The sequence below is a fragment of the Acomys minous genome, assembly GCF_964271855.1.
Source record: "Acomys minous genome assembly, chromosome: 16".
Classification (NCBI taxonomy): Eukaryota; Metazoa; Chordata; class Mammalia; order Rodentia; family Muridae; genus Acomys; species Acomys minous.
In genome coordinates, this window is record NC_140498.1 from 32,695,096 (window position 1) to 32,717,259 (window position 22,164).

At 38.2% G+C, this 22,164-nt stretch overlaps 1 protein-coding gene across 9 annotated transcripts in view; it reads left to right on the forward strand.

The window, feature by feature from the left end:
- TENM2 (teneurin transmembrane protein 2) overlaps positions 1-22,164 on the forward strand; it is a 1,331,021-nt gene that overhangs the window by 154,824 nt on the left and 1,154,033 nt on the right. For all 9 annotated transcript variants that reach the window (XM_084761228.1, XM_084761214.1, XM_084761230.1 and 6 more), the window contains exon 2: positions 20,583-20,695. The gene's annotated coding sequence lies outside the window, so the exon portion shown is untranslated. The remainder of the gene's footprint in view (positions 1-20,582; positions 20,696-22,164) is intronic.

Below are 22,164 nucleotides of genomic sequence, written 5' to 3' on the forward strand. Positions count from 1 at the left end.
ATGCACACATACACACAGATACATATATACAGACACCTACATACACACCTACATACACACATACACACACTCACATACACACACACATACAGACACATATACATGCACACACACAAATATAGACACACACACACACACACACACACACACACACACATATACACACAAGCCCACGTGCGCACACGGTTGAAATCCCAACACCATATTGAAAGATAAATTTACATTTCATTTCCAACGCTGTAATTTAATAAAACTTCATGGTGTACTTAATTATGCTCGAAGCACAGGTGGACTTCAGCGTTGTTCCACATGGAGGGAGGACTCAGCTGTGGAGCCTTGCAAATGGTCTTTTGAAAGATCACTGTCTCCTGAAAATTTCCAAGTACACAGTGTCTGAAATGTTCCTTGGAAAACAATTAATTTCTTAGTTTATGTTCCACCTATCATAGAGAGAAGGAACTCTAAAGTTGACTTAATTCCTAGGTTCCTAGACCTTCCTCAGGAACCAGATATGTTGATGTTGTTATAATATAAACTGAGACCATAAAACTTACATTGTAAGCCAACACATGATCCTGACATTTTGTTTCTAAGCATTTTCTTCACTTTCCTACTTTAGGAGATGAAGTTCACAGTCATTTTTATAGTTTTTATATCCAAAAAAGTCTTATTTATAAGCTCATTTTAAAGCCCACTCTACTGTCCTTCATTTAGAATTACTTAGTTTCCTCCTCCAGAGTTGACACCATCAAAAGTGCCCACAGAAGGCCTACAGAGACATTTCTATAGGTATTTAGACAGGAGGACCTGAGTTCACATTTCTAGCAGTCATCTGAAAATACGGCACGGGCACATGTGCCAGTAACCTCAGCACTGTAAGGCAGAGACAGGCAGGGACTGGGAGCTTCCTGGATGGCCCATCTAACCAAGATAAGAAACTTCAGGTACACAGAGTGATACCATCCCAAGGAAAAGAGGAGAGTGGCAGAGCAAGATTCTGCATGAGCACACCCACATAATGCATGTACATGCATACTGCACATGTACACACACACACACACACACACACGTGCACACACCCATCCTGCATACTTAAAAATAAACTTCCCATTGCATTTTTCCAGGTTGTGTTCAGCACATATTGTTTTGTGCAGTTGCTGTCTCAACCCAATTCCAGGACTCACATCAAGTCCTTTGCTTCACTCTCCTGGCATTAGGCTAGTTCTTTCAGCAAGATTCTTCCTGTTTGCTTTTTTTCTATCTACCCAGTGAGTTTCTCAGGGTTCCACAGTGAATTCATGTTACCTGTGCCTAATAGAAAGAGGTTTACTAGCATGCATTGCTTTTGTGACATTCTTCACATCAGTTTATGACAGACGTGCTTTTGGCAGCATATGGCAGGATGACATATTAACTATTAATTTTCTTATAGCTTCTTGCTAAGGAGCTTACACACCAGTCACTCTCTGCCGCTTTGACGTGGCATCCTCCACACAGTCAGCAGTTCAGAGGTGTTTGGGGGTTGGTGGCGTGAAGAGACAGCCTGAAAGTTTAGAGCAGGCGTTCTCATGTGCTGACTGAATGATCACACCCCTTGCTCCTGAGCATATTTAACTTGATGCTTCCATTTCACCAGCTTTTATCCCTAATGCATTATGTGTAAAGACCCTGCACGTGCATTTCCACAAGCATGTCCTCCAGGAGCCACTCCTGTTTGGTTAGAATTAGCATTTTTCTCCCCAACCATTGAACAGAGCATGCTCATTTTGGATACTAAAAGGCTCATTGTTTTAAATGCTTGTATAGCCAGTCACTGACATCCTCAGTCCTTCATTTTAAGTCAGTTATATTTTTCTTTAATTAATGAAAGTAATTATTAAGATCAGATTAAGCCTTCTTTAGCTTGTGGTGGGGTCTACTCATTCATTGATTTGCAGGTATTAATCTACTCTTCAATCCTGGGAAGATATCAATCAATCAATCAGTCCTTGGGTTAATCTGCTAATACTTCATAAGGGGGGGGGTTGAATCTATTTATTGGGTGGCTTCCTTTTATACAAGGCCTCTTGCATACGAGACAGATGCTGAGTCTCTGAGCTGTCCCCAAGCCAGGTCCCCTTTCTTGTGATTTGTTTGGTTTGGGTATCAGGATAACATTGACCTCCTCCAGGAGCGAAGAAGCACTTCATCAGTATCTTTATCTTCCCAAAGAGATTGTGTGGAGCATGCATATTGCCCCCTAACTGATTGGTCGGCTTCACCAGTGAATCTATAAACACTTAGTCAGGTAATCTCTCAAATGAGTGGAGGCCAGTGCAAATTGTTTCTTTCTCCTTTTGTGAGTTTTGATAGGTTGTCTTTAGGGGAAATGGGTCACTTCATCTGGGTTGTCAGACTTTCTGGCTTCTCTCATCTGTAGTTTTTGTCTCTGTGGTTTCACGTGGTCTATCGTGATGCGCCTTCTTTCTTTTCTGATGTTAGCAATTTGTATCCAGTCTTTTCCCCTCATTATTAAGGACACAGGATAATTGATTTTAGTGATTATTTCTTAAAAGGAACAAATTTTATTTTTCTGAGTTTCTCCATTGATAACGTTTCATGTGCAATGTCCAATCTTCACATTTTTCTGCTGATTTTGAATTTACTCATCCTTCTCTCACTGTTTTCCTAAGGCAGAAGACTGTGTGATTAACTCCTCTTTTCTAGCATGCATGGTCACTGCTATAAATTTCAATCTATGCCCAGATTTTGCTAGATCCCATAAACTATAATATTAGAATTTTTCTGGCCAACTTTCTGTTGTTGATTTCTAGTTTAATTTGTCTGTGCTAAGTGAAGGGATTGTGTGATTTCTATTGTCTTAAATGTGTTGAGGTGGGGCTGGAGAGATGGCTTAAACGTTAAGATCACTGACTGCTATTCCAGAGTCCCTAAATTCAATTCCCAGCAATCATATGGTGGCCCACAACCATCTATAATATGATCTGGTGCCCTCTTCTGGCCTGCAGGCATAATGCAGGCAGAGTACTGTATACATAATAAATAAATACTTTTAAAAAGTTGCTGAGGTGTGTTTCAAAGCCCAGAATGTATCCTGTCCTAGAGAAGACTCCACCAAGGCTTGCAGGAAAGTGTGTAATCCACTCTCATTGAATGAGGTAGTTTGTTGACACCATTCAAATAAGCTGATGTGTGTGCTGTTGAACTCAATCAGGCTTTCACTCCCAATTGGGTCTCCATTTCTAGTGCAAGCTGATGATATTTTTCTTTTAGCTGTTGTATTTAGACCTTTGATGTTAAGATGATTATTGTTGAGTTGGGGGATCGCCCCTCGTTTTATCAGTGCCGTGTTTGTCCTCACTCTCTCTACTTTTTGAAGGTTTAATTGAACATCTTATATGTTCAATTCATCTCCTTTGTTAACCTGAGGTCACCTTTAAACATTGCTCTGTATACGTCTTATTTAAAAGGGCAAACAAATATACCCCAGCATTGAAATAAAATACCCTTATGTATACCAACATATGCATTGGAGTATAATTGTGTGAATGCTCTATGTTAGAATAATTAAGAATAAAAGTACAATACTGTGCTTTACTCTTCCTTATTCTGTTCTGATGTGGTTTTCCTTAGGTAGCTTGGTTTCTCACCTGTGTCATCTTACTTCTCTCTGGTGAATTTATGTTAGAACTCCTTACCAGTCAGTTCCTGGGAAGAAAAGGCATCTGTTTTGTTTATCTTATGAATTCTTCATTTCTTCTTGACTGCAACAGACAACTTCTCAGTGTGAGGAACTCCAGTTCTCTGGGTTTCTCGTTCACAAAGTTTCATATTTTATTCTCTTGCTTTCTTGCATGGACAGTGGACCATTTGGTTCTTTGTTAATTTGAAAGAAAAAAAAAAGGTCGTCTGAGAAGAGAGCGCTTCAATGGATGCAACGCTCCTATTAGATTGGCCTTCCGCTAGTATGTAGGGCATTTTCTTGATTCATGATGCAGGTGGGAAGCCCAACCCACCTTCAGCTGTACCAATCTTGTGCAGGTGATCCTAGGGAATATAAGAAAGCAGGCTGAGCATATATAGCAAAGCAAGCCAGCCAGCAGTGGTCTCTGCTTCAGTTCCTGCCTTCAGATTTCTGCCTAGAGTTCCTGTCTCACTTCCAGAAACTGTAAGCTTTAAACAGAAATTAATCCCTATCTCCCCAAATTGCTGTTGGTCGTGGTGTTTTTATCTCAACAATAGAAAGCAAACAAGCACAGATGAAGCCTTGAAGACAAATTCTGGTAACTCTTACCTTTGACCATTTGTGTCTAACTATATAAAAAAAAAGTCTCTGGCTTATTTATTCATTTAAATGTTCTTGGTGATGAGGACTGGTCCTAGGGGTTCCATATGTGAGGTCGTGCTTTACTGAGCTACATCACAACCTCAAGTTTTAGAATGTATCACTCTTTTGCCCTTATACTGAGTGCCCATATGTGTGTTTTGATCTATGTCTTATTAATTTACCTTCATTCTCACTGATGTTCTCTAAGCTTCCCAGTAGATTGGTGTCTATGATTGATTCACGGCAATTCTCAAACACAATTTCTTCAGAGGATCTCTGGTCCTTCTTCCACTGCGCCTGTTACGTCTTTATTATTGGCTGCATAGGTCTTGAAGTTCTGTTCCAATTAGAGGTGCAGGTGCTTTCCTTCTCAGTGGCATGCTTCGTTTCTGATACATTATATTAGTAGATCTCTCCTATTTCTTTTACATTCATTTTTAGTTTTTAACCTTTCTGCTTATAGTACCCACCTATATTTACAAGTGCCTACTTTTCCTATGTATTCCCTAAACCGATTGGTCACAAATTGGTTTAAAAATCCTAGCCTGATCGTTCCAACTTGCTCCAACTATAATTGTGCCCCCTGATTTTATGGGTTAAAGGCGAGTATGGCATCCTAGATAACCAATCCTGACATGACGAACCTTTGGGTATTACAGGGAGAGGGAGGACGTAGTGAAGAGTGGGAGAAAACTTAGTCTTGTATACTTGTACTCCAACCAGACCTTGCTTCTTGGGGATCCATCCTTGTCATGCTGGAGGGGACTGGGCTTGGGCCCTCCTCCTCCTCCTCCATGTGAAAGGCTAGCGGGAACTGGGATGGATGTTTCTCATGCCCCAGGTGGATCAGCTTCTGATAAACTCTCCACAGGTGAGACCTTGGATAAATGATTTCTCCTGAGGGCAGATCTTGCTAACAGGTTCTTCTGGTATGTTTCGAACTGTTTCTCATTTTCAGTCCCCTGGCAGAAGTACTGGCTTGTTTACTTTGTTAAGAATTGGCAGAACTTCTGGACTGTGAATCTGTGGATGCTCCCACTTGGGTCCCCCTGAAGTTGCTAAGGCTTGGAGCTGTTCACACTGGCTCAGTAGTTAGTTCATCTGTTGCCCCTAAAGGATCCTGCCCTCTGCTCTCCTTCCTGGGAGGCTTCTGCTCCACTAAGCCTGGATATTCTGTATTTCCCCATCTTTAAATTGTTCAGGGATAACGGTTTGCCTCCTGGTCTCAAATTGCTCAACTATAAGATGTCGGTGCTCCATTTTAGCTGACTCCACCTTTTAGTTCTTGTTCTGAAGGAGACATTACTTCTGTATAATTTGCATGGAAGACCAGAAAAAAAATCCATCTAAAATGTTTATTAAGTCCGTTCCATGGCTGTTAGAGTACCTTTCTCTAAACAGATCTTTAAAACAAAAAAAAATTAGTCTATTTCATTCTCTCAAGTTCACAGGACTTACCCCAAAATTCTAAGATATAGGTCAGCAAAATAGTGAGAATAAGTAATACTTTGGTCTCCTTCTGAGAGTCATGTGGATAGTTTGACACAGAAAGTGTGGAGGAATGAAAAACCAAGATACTTTTTTCATTGACCCTTAAGATACAAACTGTTTGACTACATATAAAATATAACAATACAGTAGTGAATGGAAAATACATCTTAAAAATAATCCATGATCTGACCAATTGTTTAACTTGTTGTTCATACTGAAAGTCAGTCTGCAGGTCATTGGCCAGAAGTACAAAATATGACCTTTTAAGCTATGGTACTTAAAATTCATTAACAGAAACAAAAATTTAAAGAGCACTGTTGCTAGGTAAGCCCTGTTCTGCAGGGGGTGCTCTGTGCTCTCTTTCTTTCTAGAACACTTAAAACTATATAATTTTGTAGATCACAACTTGGGCCAAGGAAACCAGGAAGATACTTTAACTACTCAAATGGTAGACAAGAACTTCTGCCTAAACTATGGCTAAGGTAATTTGAACCTAACTGCATAATAAATGAAAACTTTAGGTAATTTTCTTGCCCTAAGGGCATTATAAAAATTTCACTAGCATACTAAGGGTATTGTGAACTAAGAAAGCTTGCAATTATCTGATTAATACCATCATCAAAATATGAATGTACGGCAGTCAAAAAATCAAGGTTGGTATTGTGCTATTAGTTTTAAAACATAAATTATTATGAAAACAAGTTTACCTCATTTGAATTAAATGATAACAGAAAAATAGGACTGTAAGTATTTCCAAATATGTTGATTATAAAAACACCTAATCACAGATGCTCTTTGGAATCCATTGTATACTTTTTTTTTTTAAGATTTATTTATTTATTATGTATACAGATTTTGTTATAGTTGGTTGTGAGCCAACATGTGGTTGCTGGGAATTGAACTCATGAGCTTTGGAAGAGCAGTCAGTGCTCTTACCCTCTGAGCCATCTCTCCAGCCCCATTGTATACTTTTTAAAAGAAAGAAGATTGATAAATATGGTAATGTCCTTGTTCAACCTTGCACCTTTTTATACTATTATGTAGCTAATGGCACTTGTTGCTTCACTAGACCATGCTCATAGTTCCCATATTAACATTTTGCTACACTGGAGAGGAGTAGTAATAATTTTTTTAAAACTATACTTTATAATAAATAGTATGAACAGTGTCCACATATATGAACATTCATACATATGTAGATGTTTCATGCCCTGAAGGAAGTCAGAGTTGGAATTAACAGCCACATGTGAAATTTGATGTCTTTCATGCAAGCAATCAAATATGGTCCAGGACAGCAAATGCTACACAGAGAAAGCCTGTCTTGAAAAACAAAGAAACAAAGGTTGGGGATAGTTGAAGTGTCATGTTAATTTTTAAAATTTTCTACATAAGCTAACAAAATACACTGGAGTAGAAATGTATTTATCTGGTAATTTTGTCAATGAATTTATCTTGGCTAGGTGTTGTAGAAGTATCTAAAACCACATTAAATTTTTTCTAATGTGTATTTTCATCATGTTTTTATTATTAGAAATCTTTCACTACTTTGACTTTAGAATTAGTGTTCATCAATGCTGTCCAATCAAAAAATACTTCTGTGTAAACATAGGCTGTCTGGAACAAATATAAATATGACTTACAATGCATATTCAAGTTTTCTATTAGCCACAATCAAAATTAAAGGAAGCATGAAATTTATGAACAAAATATTTTATTAAAATGAACATGCTTAACTTCAACATTCCAGTAGAGAAATTATTAGTAAATAATGCCTTTGCTAAATCCCTTTATCTTAGGAGAGTAGGTTGTCTTTCTTCCATTTCCTACTTCCTCAACTCACTCGTGTGTGTGTGTGTGTGTGTGTGTGTGTGTGTGTGTGTGTGTGTATTTGTGTGTATGTGTGTGTGTTCCAAAGTTATTTGTTGGTGGAAATGACTTAGTTGTATTCACTGAGTACAAACTGAGAACATCTTCCTGGCCAGGGCAGCGGTGTTCTGGCTCATGCTCAGCTCCTAAGCACCTGAAGTCAGGCCATTGATCTTGGCCAGTTCGTAAATACTTAATGCAATTTACAACTGCCACAGACAGTTTAACAGATGCATTTTATTTGGCCTCCTCTTTTTCAGTGGAAGCACTCCAGTCAATTCCATGCCCAAGTATTGGTGAAACATTCTTGGGTGGGTGTGGGACACACAGAGAAGCAGTCTGAATACCCGTGGCAGTTTTATCTCATTGAGGCAACTGATTATCACATCCAGAGAAGTGGCCCATGGTAATAAAACTAAGAGGAAAGAATAAACAATATTGTTTCAAAATGTTTCTCCATCCTTCTGGAGGCAGGTGACTTTGCACATTTCCTACTGGTGTAGCAAATACAAACTGAATTTTTGTGTTAAATGTGTTTACTTTTGCACAAAAAAAAAAAAAAAAAAAAAAAAAAGAAAAGAAAAAGAAAAAAAACTCCAAAACCTCTGGTAACATAGGCAGTGTGTTTCAATTAAAAAGAACCCTGGAGCAAAAATGTGTTACAGTCCTGGGTAGAGACACTGCATCATTATCTCGTAGGCACAGCGGTGGAGGTAATGAACAGTTAAGAAGACCGGACAGTGGAAGGTGAAGTAAGACTTGTCATGAAAGTGTCAATAGAATTCCAGCTCACTTTTCATTAGTAGATGCTACAAAATTGTAGGGCTGTGCAGAGCAAGCAGAGAAAAGACAGAAATAAAAGTGGCTTCATGGCACTTAGTATTTTTAAGCCTGCTTTAATGTTTGCCACTGTTAAATCAGGGATTTCCGTGTTTAATTCTGATGCTGTGTGCAGGTCATTGGATTGCTCTTCTGTTACCTTGACACTAAAACAAATCTTCTGCCCTTGCCCTCCCCACTTTGTGACATTGTGTCTTGGTATTATTACTTTTTGCTTTGGAGTGTAAAAATTTGAATGAGATTTGGGTTTCTGTCCTTTTTGAGAGATAATGAAGATATTTCCTAAGTTCCAGGAGTGTCAACAGTAGATTGGGTTTAGATAAAAATGAATTGTAACTGGATTGAACTGCAAGGTCCCCAGTAGATAAAACTCAGACACCAATATAGAGAAAAGGAAGCAGAAACCCATGATGGTGATTTTCAAATAAGGCATTTGCTAACTGTTATCCTGGAACATACACTGACCATCAGCCATGTCTGGTTAGAGGTGAAAGTAGGGAGTTGTAATACGGACCAATTCTCCTTTACCTGAAAAGTTTGGGATCAGATTTTTTTTGGAATATTTATAAATACAGCAGATAATCTGGGAATGAAACTCTTCTAAACATATGTTTTATTTATTCTTCATCTATACATTACACACAAAACTGAAGTGCTAATTTTCAAACACTTTGCTAACTCTGTTTTGGCCAGTTTCAAATTATAAAATTATCTACTTCTGGTGTCAGGTTACTGAGAAAAATTTGAATGTGGGAACATTTCAGGTTTGAGAATAGACATGTTCACCCAGTGTAATCGTTATTGATTCATTAATTTATTCCCAACATGTTCGGGGAGTAATCACTTAATGCGGGTATTTCTTTTTGATCTTCAAGGCAGATTAACATGGCTGGCTAGACCCCAGCTCAAGTGAAGGGGAACATGTGACATAGTCACACCTCTGTTTCATCCTTGCTGTTTGTTAATGAATAGTGTAGCTTCACAGGCCAGGATTTGAGGTGAAGAATGTGAGATCACTTGATAAAGTGGTGGGGTCTAGGGCTCTGATCATTGGAAATGTCTCTATAGAAAGATGCTTCCATCCCAAGAGAGGAAGACAAAAGAAGGAGTTCTGAATGAAAGTGAGTGCCAATGTGACAGTTATTGGCCACCTTTAATGCGGAAATTCAACCGTCTCTCCTGAAGATCTCAGAAAGCCCCTTCCAGGAACAGAAGTTGGGAGGGTTCATGGTTGCCCTATTGGTTTCTTCCTTTCCAATCTAGCAATGCCAGCTGGTGGAAAAGGTTGAAATCCCTGGAAAGCATTTTTCACAACTTTTTCACTCCCTTTAGGTATTTCAGTTTAACAACATTGGGCACCTGTGTAGGCTCTTAGAGCCACACATCAGCTCTCTAGAAATCAGCTCATGCCTTGCTTACTTCTGTAAACCAGGTGTCTAGTGTCGGGCAGTAAGCAAGCATAAACTAGGAACAGCCCCTGCATCAAAGAAAGAATAATAAGGAAGGTTAGCCTGCTAAGCATCAATTTCAAGTTCTGGTCTTATGAACAGTGCCCAGAATTGCCAAACTGAGGTTTTAAAATTTGTCTCAAAAGCATTAATATGCATAAAGCTCACTCTTGGGAATGTTTATTCCAAAGACCGGTGCTTGGAGTTTTTGAATTCCCCACTTGGTTGTTTATTATTATTATTATTATTATTATTATTATTATTATTATTATTATTATTATTATGCATACAGTGTTCTGCCTGCATATACACTTGAACAACAGAAGAGGGCATCAGATCTCATTATAAATGGTTGTGAGCCACCACGTACTTGCTGGGAATTGAACTCAGGACCTCTGGAAGAGCAGCCAGTACCCTTAACCTCTGAGCCATTTCTCCAGCCCCCTACCCCCACTTGATTCTTATCAATTGTCTTGAGCTTGCAGGAAGGAAATATGGAACAAGAAGGAACATAGATTTTTTTTTCTGCACGTGACTTCCTTGACTTTATTTTGTCTAGTTGTTTACTAATTACTGATGCATTTGCATTAGACCCAGAAACCACAACTATTCTTCCTGTGGTTTAGCATGTAAGGGAGAAGGTCAAGGTAAATTTGTGCCCCAAACTCAACATTCAGAAGGAGATTGTGCCATGAAAGTGCCTTTCCCTTGGAGATAACCTTAATGTCTGCTCTGTCTGGGCTAGCTCCCACCGTGACAATCAATCAGCTCTGATAATAGTCCTAGAGTTCTGCATATCGAAACATATCTAACAGCTTATGTGTTCATACAGTGAGAGCTTTGCACACTTAAAATTTTAGATTAGAATTCAACTTTTTTCTCCCTATTAGATGCCAGCCAGGCAAGTTGCGTTAATGACCGTGGTTATGTGTGAATGTAAATCGGGACATCTGGCGATTTCAGGAGATCAAACGCTGGGAGTCTGCATGATGACTCTCATCTGTTTGTCACCCAGCAGGTGTAATGGATGGCAGGCATGTGGGCTCTTTGCCCGAGTTAATGTACAGGCCTAACCTATGGCGGGCTACGTTTCTTCTGCAGCCATGAAGGATCACAGACCAGGACACATGGGTGAGGGGCCAAGAGAGGGCAGGGCAGGTAGTGAGGATATTTCCCCAAGGCACTAATCCTTTAAGTCTTTTCTTTTTTCTCTTTTTCTTTCTTCCTTTCTTTCTTTCTTTTTTTTTTTTTTTCAATTAAATCTCCGTTTTCTGGCCTACAGGCATTTTCCTTGTCCCATTTCAACAAACTTCCACAGCCCAATTTGTTATTCAAAAAATGTATGGAAAATGTATGTTAAAGTGAAAAGGGTACATTGTGCAGAATAGGGAAGCAGCTTGTAAGCATATCATTATGCACGAGCCGTGGGGCCCGCAGATGGCTCTTCCACTCAGAACCGAGAGTGGTGCCAAAAGCTCAACTCTAAATACATTTAAATCACATATCTTTACTTAAAAATGGAGTATTTTGGAAGGAAAAGCAGATGATATTTAAGTACACAAGTGGTATTCTTTTGTTCCTCGTATAATAGAGCCCTTTACAAAAGTCATTGCCTTCTGAGTATGCAGTAAGCTTTTGATTCCTTGAATTCCCCAGCGGATTTAGTCTCAGTGCACGGCTCATTCCTAATAGGATTAGCCATTGAGGTAGCACCTTGCTGTAGAAAAGCTCTTGAGTATCCTTGCCGTGATTGAAAATTAAGGGATTTGTTGTGATTACTATGTTCAATGCTAAAAGCAAACCTTTGTTTTGCATATTAGAAATAGTAACAAAAAATTATCATGGCATATGGGCTTCTTATTTTAATTGAAAATAAATTTAGTTCCTAGACTGTGCCAATCTGTTAATTAATTAGAGCGAGGTAGCAAAAGGGATGAAGGCATTTGTTTGCTGCTTAATATACTGATTTTTGGAAATATTTTTTAATGTAAGTATGCGGCTTCTTGTTTCAAGTGTTGTTATATTTATACCGAATGGAGAATTTATATTTTTGAAGGGTAGAGTTCATACTGGTGAGATTAACATAGTAAATAGTCAGATCAATTTTTTTTTTTTGTTTCTTCCTTTGAACAAAACTTGCATGGCTTCTTCTAGCACCTTCTGCCTTGGGAGTTTTAACTCTGAATTTAGTTTTGAATGGGTCTTCCTAATTTTTATTGATGCTATTAATTCTGACAGCAATGCGATTAAAATATGCACTGTTTTGCATTTAAAAAATTTAAAACATAACCTTTTATTTTTAATATTCTAACAGCTTGATCGCCTTAACGGTTACAGCTTTAGAAAGTACAAGACTATAATTATATCTATATGGCATTTGGTATATGGGATCCTTAATTTTCAAAATACTGCAAACACATGGGTAATTTTTTTTCAGGTTTCTCAGCCCCCCTCCTCCACCCTCTTTTCCTGAAATATTTTTCATACATCCCTTCCAGTTCTAATAGTCTGTTTGGAATCAGTGTGTGTGATGGGGAGAAAGATGTGTGGCGTATATGTATGTATGCAAACACGTGGGGTATATAGGAAAGAAATTAATTATATTTCAAAGAGACACAATTTCATTTTTGCCCCTGCTAACGGCAAGTAAAATACAGTAATGCTGAAAAGTGTGTTGATAAGTAAGGTCTCCTGGGAGTTTGTGTTCATGTGCAGATGGGAATCACTTACGGTAATTAGTAAATTGTTCATTTCAAAGTGAGTGCTGATAAAGCCAATATGCATGCCTCAGAAGGCTATGTGTTTAAGCTGGACAGTGCCACTGATCCTATTCAATTTTTGGTGTGCTAATTTCTTTTTTGTAAAATTTATTTTAGAACAGCCCTTACCACGGTCTGCTTAGAAAACAAATTATTTGTAAAGTGAAAGCCTTATGTTTATTTTGTACACTTTAAAAAAAAAACTTTTATAGCATCCTATCAGATATTGAAGTAAGTCTGCACTTTCCTATCATCCTGCACTACCTGCCACGCTTGCACACAGGACAACAGCTTATTGACACACCATCTCTGGTAGCCTACTAACTTTGTCCCTTTCCTAACACACAGGGATTAGCCTTTAAGTAGTGGGAATATGCGTGTGCACCATGCATGGGTACACAGAGAAATTTTATTCCCATCACAGTGAGTCAGTATGAGGAACTACCAGAAACTCCTTTGAGGGATAAAATGGATGATAATTACTATCTTAGAGAACACAGGGATAGGCATAAAATGCCATTAAAAAGGGTCAACCTCCTCATGAAATTAAAAAGACTTTTTCTTTTCCCATTTCCTAGTTCCCCATCTGTCCTCCTTAAAAAAAAATGGCGAATTCATACATCTCTGTATCATGAAAATTTTTTTAAAAAAATCTCATTTTTATTAGTCTTTCAATAACAAGTAAGATGTTCCAGAATGTTCTGATGTAAATCATCCTTTGGCAAATTCACTTTATTCTTTTAATGATTTCGAATTTACTGCAAATGGCTCATGTGAATTTTCTGAAATCAGGGAAATAACAGCAAAGAATTCAGTATTACTGGGGAGACTTTCAGGGTTCTGTTTATATCAACTGGGACTTCAAAAATGTAGTCTGTCTCCTTAAATTATTCAGTGAAGAAAAGCAGCCCTATATGATCTAGTCTTCCTCTAACTTACTTCAGGCCTCTATAGGAGTGCAATTTTATATACTTTAGCAAAAACAAATGAACCTCCACTCTCTATGAATTAATTATAATTAGCAACTGATTTAATGTTTTCTTTTGCATTCCTTTTCTATGTATCCCTGTGAAACAAACATTATTCTAGGCATGCAGTACACAATTATTAGTTCAAGTTGAAGTGATTCTGTATAAAATTGGCCTCATATTTATTCATTCAGAAAATGAGCAGGGAGAGAGTGCATATTTTATACAACTCCAGTAATTTCAGTATCAGATAACCCTTAAGCAAAATAAGATTTGACCCTTTCAAAATTGCTTAATGAATTGATATTACACAGAATATCTTTTTAAACTTCTGTAGAGTTTTTTTCTCCCTTTCCCCGCAGCCTTTGAGCATAAGCTTTGGATCACAGAGCCTGAATTTAAATGTTGAAAATATGATTGTGTTTTGATTGCTTCTGGTGCATCTTTATGATAGAAGCCATGCATTCTAAGAAAAACTATGCCAGCACTTGACAGATTAATGTAGATGCCTCCTTGTGAGAGAGTGAGTTACATTAATTAAAATGCTATCATAAGGAACAACAACAACAACAAAAAAAAAAAATCCCTACAATTTCATATAGCAAGGATACATCTTCAGCCAGAAGTGGGTGTGTAAGGAATAAACCTTATTATTTTAATAATCCAACCACTGCTGTTTTCAGTGTACTCTAAGCATACCTTGCCACTGCCGCCTCCATGTCCGTAACTTCTTTGCAATGTTGGGCAGGGCCGTCAGGGACGAGGATCTACTCATTAGTCCTTACCATGTACGTGACAATTCTCTAATGTATTTATCACAAACTCAGTGGTCCAACAGACACAGAAGCCAGCTGCAGGGGCTTCTAGACGATTCAAAAGCTATTCTCTAGGCTCTCTTCTCCTAAGATCCAGCTCAACTAGCTTGGGGACATGAATGCATTTCAAAAAGTATTTGTAACGAGGCCACTGTCTTGTGCTAGTGTACATAACTGGCTGGGGAGAGCTAATAGCAAGTGAGCTCTTCACAGGCTGAAAATTCAATGGGAGGCTTTGCACCAATCACTGGCCACCCTTGCCTCATGATTAAGTATATGAAATGCACTGAACATGTAATTTTAGTGGAAAGAAAAAATATTTTTTTTAAAAAATAGAGCTACACTGTGATTTGGCCTTCTGATGGGTCTTTCTGTTCACTGGTCTTTGACAGTAACATTTCAGCAGTGGCTTAAAGCTTGCACTTTTTCCTCACTAACCTGAGCCTCCTAAGCAGTCCTCAAACAGCTACAAGCATGCAAATTTCACGAATACACAGCCGGTGTTCTTTATTCATCACCAGTCCAGGGAAGGGCTGACTCATAGATATATAATTCAAATCATATGTTTTGTTTGAATTTTTCTATTAGGGTACATGAAAAATAGTGAAAGAAAACTGCTAGAGTTAACTGTCTGAGTGTATTTCATCCCACTGAAAATACCAAACTGTGTCTCTTCAATGTGCAATCAAAGCAAAATGTTATTGACAAACTTATTTCTAAATTGTAAAATTAGGTATGTGTTGTAATGCATGCAGAGACAGTAGAGCGGCCACGTGTTTCGTGTTGCCTAGTCATACATTGTTGAAGGTTACTGTCTTACACAGCACGCAAATAGAGATTGAATGTTGTCCGATATATAAGCACTGCTCGCTTTGTGTTTGTCAAGGAAATGAGCGAATTATAACAGTTGACGAGTTTTGATCTATCTAGGCTAATTTTCAGTGCTACAGATGATTTTACATTGAGTCTAAATACCTCACTGTAAAATTTCCCTGTTAAGTTTTCTTCCTTTTTTTTTTTTTCTTTTCTTTTCAACTCAGGGTATTCCTTTTTGAATGAGGTTGCAGCTCCCAAATAGTTATGTGGATAATATAAGGCAAAATGTTCTGTGTATATATTGCTAGATTCATTCATTGGTACTTTCTCATTTTCTTTCACAGTGTGGAATGAAACACATATGATCATATTTTTATGTCTGTGAAATCTTTATTTTTATTCATTAGAAAGAAGCCAATTAATTTGCATTCACTAATCTCCCATTCCTCACAATTGTAATACCACTTTCTTTATATCTGAAGGGAAAATTGTTAATACTTCTTTTAAGCCTATAAACTTAATTTCCATTAAGGGAACTAGTAGTTTGAATGAAGATAACAACATCTTGCAAGTTTTATTCCTATTGTTTGGCTTTTTATAGGCTTGTCTTTATCATTTCTATTTGTGGCATTCATGTAAAATATGTAACTATGGTATTTTCTTGGTTTTTTTCTTTTATATTTCTCTAGTTTGTATGCTTAATGGCAGGAAAATCAATAAAAAGTTGCAAATCAAGACATGCTCAAATTATTCCCCTAAAGCCAGTAATGTTTAATTATTTTAAATTGCTTATCTTATAAGATTTTTTAAACAGAATATTTTAGCTTTTAAATTTTCCTACAAGTATTGAATAAAAAGTTGAAATAATTTAATTGACTCTGAAGTGGTCCTAGATTAACTGCTGTCAATAAACCAGAAAGGACATTTCTTTTAGAGAAAAGGCTTCAGAATAAAGTTCAACGGATAGTACTGACCTATTTATGCATAGTTTTATTTATGCTTGATTTATTTATGAAGAGAAGTGTAGGAAAATGTCCATGAAAACCTAAAGAACAATTATCACTAATTATGTGTTGTTGGTGGTGGTGGTGGTGGTTTGGTTTGGGTTTTGTTTGTTTGTTTGTTTGTCTACTTATTGGCTTTACTTTCTCTTTAGTAGTCTGAACCATTTGTGCTTTTTTGGGATACTAGAAAAGAATATTTAAAGAAAGTTTTAAAATGCACAGATCAGATCACATTATGGCCAGAGAAAGTCCTGTGAAGAAAACAGAACAAACCTTGTTTCAGAAAACTAAAATTTTAATTTATTATGACTTACTGCACAATGCGTGTAATATCAGTTCACATATAAATTCTAGCTGATCTTTTTTTGTTTCTCTCTGCGTGTCTCTATCCTTCCTCACCACTCTCCTTTCCTCACTCCCCCTCATGGGTTTTTAAATTTAGATTATTCTTATAATAGCCCAGGGTAGCCTACAGCTCAGTATATAGCTGCACTCAAGTTCCGGGTCATTCTGGCTCTGCCTACTACATCCTGCCATATCTCAGTGTAGTTGAAAACCTAGTGAATAAAAACATTCAGTGTCTACACTGTCTCAGTCATGAGCCATTGTTAGTGGATATTTTATAAGGAGCATAAACCAATTATGTCTTTTGTTTCTGTTTTCAAGACAGGATTTCTCCGTGTAGCACTGGCTGTCCTGGCACCTACTCTGTAGACCAGTCTGGCCTTGAACTCAGAGACCCATCTGCCTCTGCCTCCAGACTACTCAGCTCCCTTTTTGATTTTTTTTTTTAGTTGAAATATGTTACTATGTCATGTGACAAAATACAGGGTGAATTTGACTGTGCAGAAACCAGTACATTTTTAAACAATTCACTTCACTAATTAAAAACAAGCAACGATGACATTTCATGTTTATGGTACGGCTGTCATGTCACAGTAAGCCTGTTACTCAGATGCTCTTATCTCTCTTTACCTTACCCAGAGGACTATTCCCTATGCAGGCACACATACCTGTTATGTGTGTTGGTCAGCTGATAAACCCAACCAGCTGAACTGAGGTCTGGGGACTAGGTCTTCACCATGCGCTGTGTATACCATGTACACTGATCAGGGCTGAGTTTGTCCCGCATCCTAGAAGATTGCTTTTACATTTATAGTTAACACTGCGTTTTATAACACAACAGTAGCATTTTTCTGTTCTCTAAAATTGAGCTGTCTTACTATAGTGGTTTTGGTACACATACATTTGCCCCCTCGGAGAAGCGCAGAATAGATTCCACTCACCACCCCTCCCCCACCCATAACCCCTATGCTGGGATAAGAGGTGCTCATTACCATCTCTGAGGATGCTAAACTTAGATGTAGACTACATGGGTAATACAGATGAAACAAGTGTGTGCCCCAACTACAGCTCCGCAGTGAGGGTGAGAGCTATACCCATGTCCTCACAGCCACTGCAAAGGGAAAGAAACCACCTACTCTAAGCATTTACCTACTAACTTTAGGATCTGTAGTATTTTCAAACTGTCAAAGCAAATTTTTAAGTAGACGGGTTTGAGATAGTTCCTCAATATGTAGCTGGGGCTGATCTCAATTCATGATTGTCCTGCCTCAGCCTTCAGCATGCTGGGATTACAGTCATGCCCCACCATGTCTAGCTCACAGTAATTTTTCATGCTGCCCAATGTTGACTCTTCTGGAAAATATTCTTGCAATTTTATTTTGTAATAAAGTTGTTAAGTTGTGGCTCTTAATAGCATTAAAAACTAATATTCAAGGGAGATTAAAGGATCAGAATGGTGCAACTGAGTAAACAAGCTTGCTTATAAGGACACCTAATTATTATACGATAGGCTATAATTAAGTGCTAAAGTTGTGCGGTACGAAGACAGTAAAGGCTACAGATTGTCTAAGGAGCAAAGCAAAGGACCACGTGGTTCTGCTGGACAGAGATAGCCAAATTGAATTTTTGAAAAACCAAACAAAATTAAAACAAGGCAAATTCATACAAGGTTTACAAAACTGCCCAGCTTTTGCAGTTGGTCTTTTACAGGCACGTAGCTTTTATTAGACATTTCCACCTTTATGGATTCCTTAGACTTATATCCCCAATGTACTGACATTTGGATGGTAGGGTTAGCAAGGAAGACGAAAATGGTAGTTAATCATTTTTTTGTGTGTGTATGTATGTGTGCTTATTGTGTAGCCTAAGGCATTTCCTCTCACTACTACTCAGTTTTATGTGATGAGTGTTTTGGTCCCATGTTACAGGATCAGTGGGTTCCTGGAGCCTGACACTCAGCTGTGATTATCAATAAGAGACACATCTGGAAGATGTGGCATCTGGAAGTTTACCTTCTGTACTCCCCACTGCAGTTGGAGAGGGATCTTTCAAAAAAAAAAAAAATTCCAGGTTTTTCTGACTGTTTAAGGAGGAGCCAAGGCTTTGTGGAGCTGTCAGAGAGAATGTAGACATTAACCTGAAAGTGCAGTTTGACCTAGTGAACAGTATTTCAGGAAGTGGCATCCCATGAGTTGTGAACAGACTTAAGGTGGACTCTACCAAAAGGGCTGGTCCTCCTACATCACAATGCTGAATGAGGATGACCTCATTCCACTTAATATGGATGTGCATGCTTCATTTGCAAGATGGGTTGTTTCAGGAACATTGGAGAGTTAGGCCTGTTGAGTTCAGTTATTGTTTTTCTTATCCCTCTTTCACTTATATCACCAATACAACTTCCATTGTAGACTGAAATATCAACTGTGGAGACTATTAGAGAAGAGGGGTTGTGAAAGAAGGGAGTACGGAGGGGGGTGAGAGAGGTAGTAGGGGTTACATATAATTGTATACCTTAAATGTATGAGTGAAAATATAGCAACTAACATACAGTAATGTGGAAAGAACACCTTTGACTTCCTTCTTGGGACAGTTCTATGGGCCAGAGAAGCAAGCAACCTATTAACTCATGCAGATCCTAGTGTATACTAGCTGGACTACCTTAATATGCAGTCCTTTGCTTTTTGGTGGTGGGGGTAGGGATATTTACAGTTTTTTTCAGAGAAGATCATTCATTAAATGAGTCTCAGACCTCTGCTGATGAAATTTCAGATCTGTGGCATCTGGGTGGTGGCAATGACAAAGCTGATGACACTTGACATGTATTGAAGGATAAATGTGTGCTAGGCACTGAACTAAGTACCATGGTGGTGTTTTAAAATTTAATCTTCATGAAAATTTCTGTGAGATAGGCATCTCTGTGCTTCTGGTTAAAGTTGATGGAAGTTTGGATTGCTTTCCCAGGAGCAAATTTGACCTGATCACTGCCATCTTTTCATGATCGCCTACACATATGCATGCTAGTTAGCTTGGTAGTAAGTAGCAAATATTTGAATTTGAAGGTAAAATAATGCCTACATTATACTGAGCAAACCATTAAGTTCTAAGATGAGATAACTTGCTCATCAACATGAAAGACAAACCTAAGTCTATATTTTGATAGAAAAAGGCATTTCAGCTATTCCCCAGAGAAAACACTTTATATTTCAGTGTTTGCATCATGAACTGCATTACCATGAAAGGTACTATTGTACCATTGGAATGGTTTTATTCAAATTAGTGTCTTATAGACAAAATAGTAAGAGTGTTGGTTAGTTTTTACCAAGTAGAAACAAGCGAGGAGCATGTGGAAAGGGGGGACTCAACTGAGACATTATCTGCATCTGAGTAGCTTGTAGGCAAGCTGATGGGGGCATTCTCTGGCTTGCTGTGGAAGGACCCAGCCCATTGAGAGTGCTCCCACAGCCTGGTCAGGTGTTCCTGGAATGTATAAGGAAGCAAATTGAGCAAGTCATGGGGGGAGTAAGCCAGTAAGCAGCATTCCTTCTTGGCCTCTGCATCAGTTCCTCCCTCCAGGTTCCTGCCTTGAGTTTAGGTCCTGAGGTTCCTGAATAATAGGCTGTGAAGAGGATGTATGAACAAACAAATCCATTCCTCCAAATTAGCTTTTGGTCATGTTGCATAGCACAGCAATAGAAAGCCAACCGGGACAGTGAGCCTAATCAAAGCAACAGAACCAATTATTAGACTTTCTACCATTTTTATATTTCCTCGATTGAAAAATATTCTGAGATAACCTCATTCATCTAACTTCAACTTCCCCACGTTTCAGATATATGCCATTGGTTTCCCTGATTTGTTATGCACTGGTTTGAATCTTACCTACTCTCTCTTTTATTTTAACAGTTATAACTGCCCTTTACTGCCTAAGCCCTCTGGGGCTCGTTCTGTTTCTTGGCTTCACCGGTGAGCACTCCTAGAAACGAAGCTGAATTGTCCATCAGACATCCATCCACTTGGTGAGTGAGATCACAGCTACAATTTTGTTCTCTTCTGCCTTGGATTATACTTTCATTGTTGTCCAAAATGGTGTCATACTGGGCTCAGGAGAGAGCGTGGCCAAATATGCACCCGAAACCAGATGTTGTGTGTGTTTGTTCGCTTTGTTGTTGTTGGGTTTTGTTTGCTTGCTTTATTTTGTTTTTACATTTATTTACTTCTTTGTCCTATGTATAAAATAATTTGCTTTGATATCTTTCTCTCTCTCAAACCTGCTATTATCATTTTTCATCCCACTCATTTAAAGGACTTTACGATACCTCACCTTGCTTGTGTGCTTAATTTCTACCTAGATAGATGCCTGAGGTCAGCTCCTGGTCAATATTCTATCACACATTTCGCCCACTGCACATTTATTTGACATGTCAACATGGGAGTTCATGGGGATGGTTATGACAAGTTGGAAAACACAGTTTCCATTTTGTCCACTGGAATAGCTTTTGCACGGGAACACTTGGCTCCCCTGATTGGTTTAATGTGAATCTACACAGGCTGTATACAGCAAGCCAAAATGAATTCATTGAGTTTCCTTAGGTCCTTAATTAAATCCTCTTTTCTTTCATTGCCCTAGACTGTCATTCCCAATATGTTGCTGTATATCATCTTGCTCCACATATCAAGTGTTTCCCTGGATTCTTTCTGTGCAGTCCTATAACAATTTTTCTCATTTTAGAGTTTTGTTTTATATTTATTCATTTCATTAATGGTATTGGGGACCAAATCTGGGATCTGGCACAAAGTAGGAAAATACTCTACCAGTGACCTTGTCTTCTCTTGTTTTTGTAGATCTTGATTTTATCTTTACATATGTCAGAGCCTACCAAGACAACTGATTTGGGGATGGAATACTTACAGGGTTCCATGGAGAGGCTTTAACATATTATACAATTCTTACTTGAAGAAAGGGCGTCTGACTTAGCCAAACAAAGTCGGCCTACTTTCAGTAATGTGAATATAGACAGAAGTTTTGTGGCTAAAGTTAGGTAGAAGAGATGAGTTTTAAAAGTAGCTATTAGAAAAATGAAAATAAAAGCCTTTTAAAAAATTAAATCCTTTCTCTCTTTTCTGTGGTAGTAGTGAGATGGTGAGTAAAGATGTCTTATGAGCCCCTGGGAGTAGGAATGGGCTTAGGCACAAAGCTGATGTCATGAATATACCCAACAGGAATGCGCTCCTAAAATACTACTACTTAATGCATGTGATTGGAATGGTTTAGAAAGTACAAATAAAGATTATGGGATGGTGAATGCAACTCTCAAGGAATCATAAGGTCGAATAATGCTTGAGCCAGTCCTTCCGCATCTAGTTAGAGATAAATTAATGTTTGACGCTGCCAGCAAACCTAGCTTCCTCTTGCTGGCAAAGACTTTGAAGTCCAGGCATTTGTTAACTATTCTCCCATCTATCTTTCTGCCAGGGCTGAAGTGCC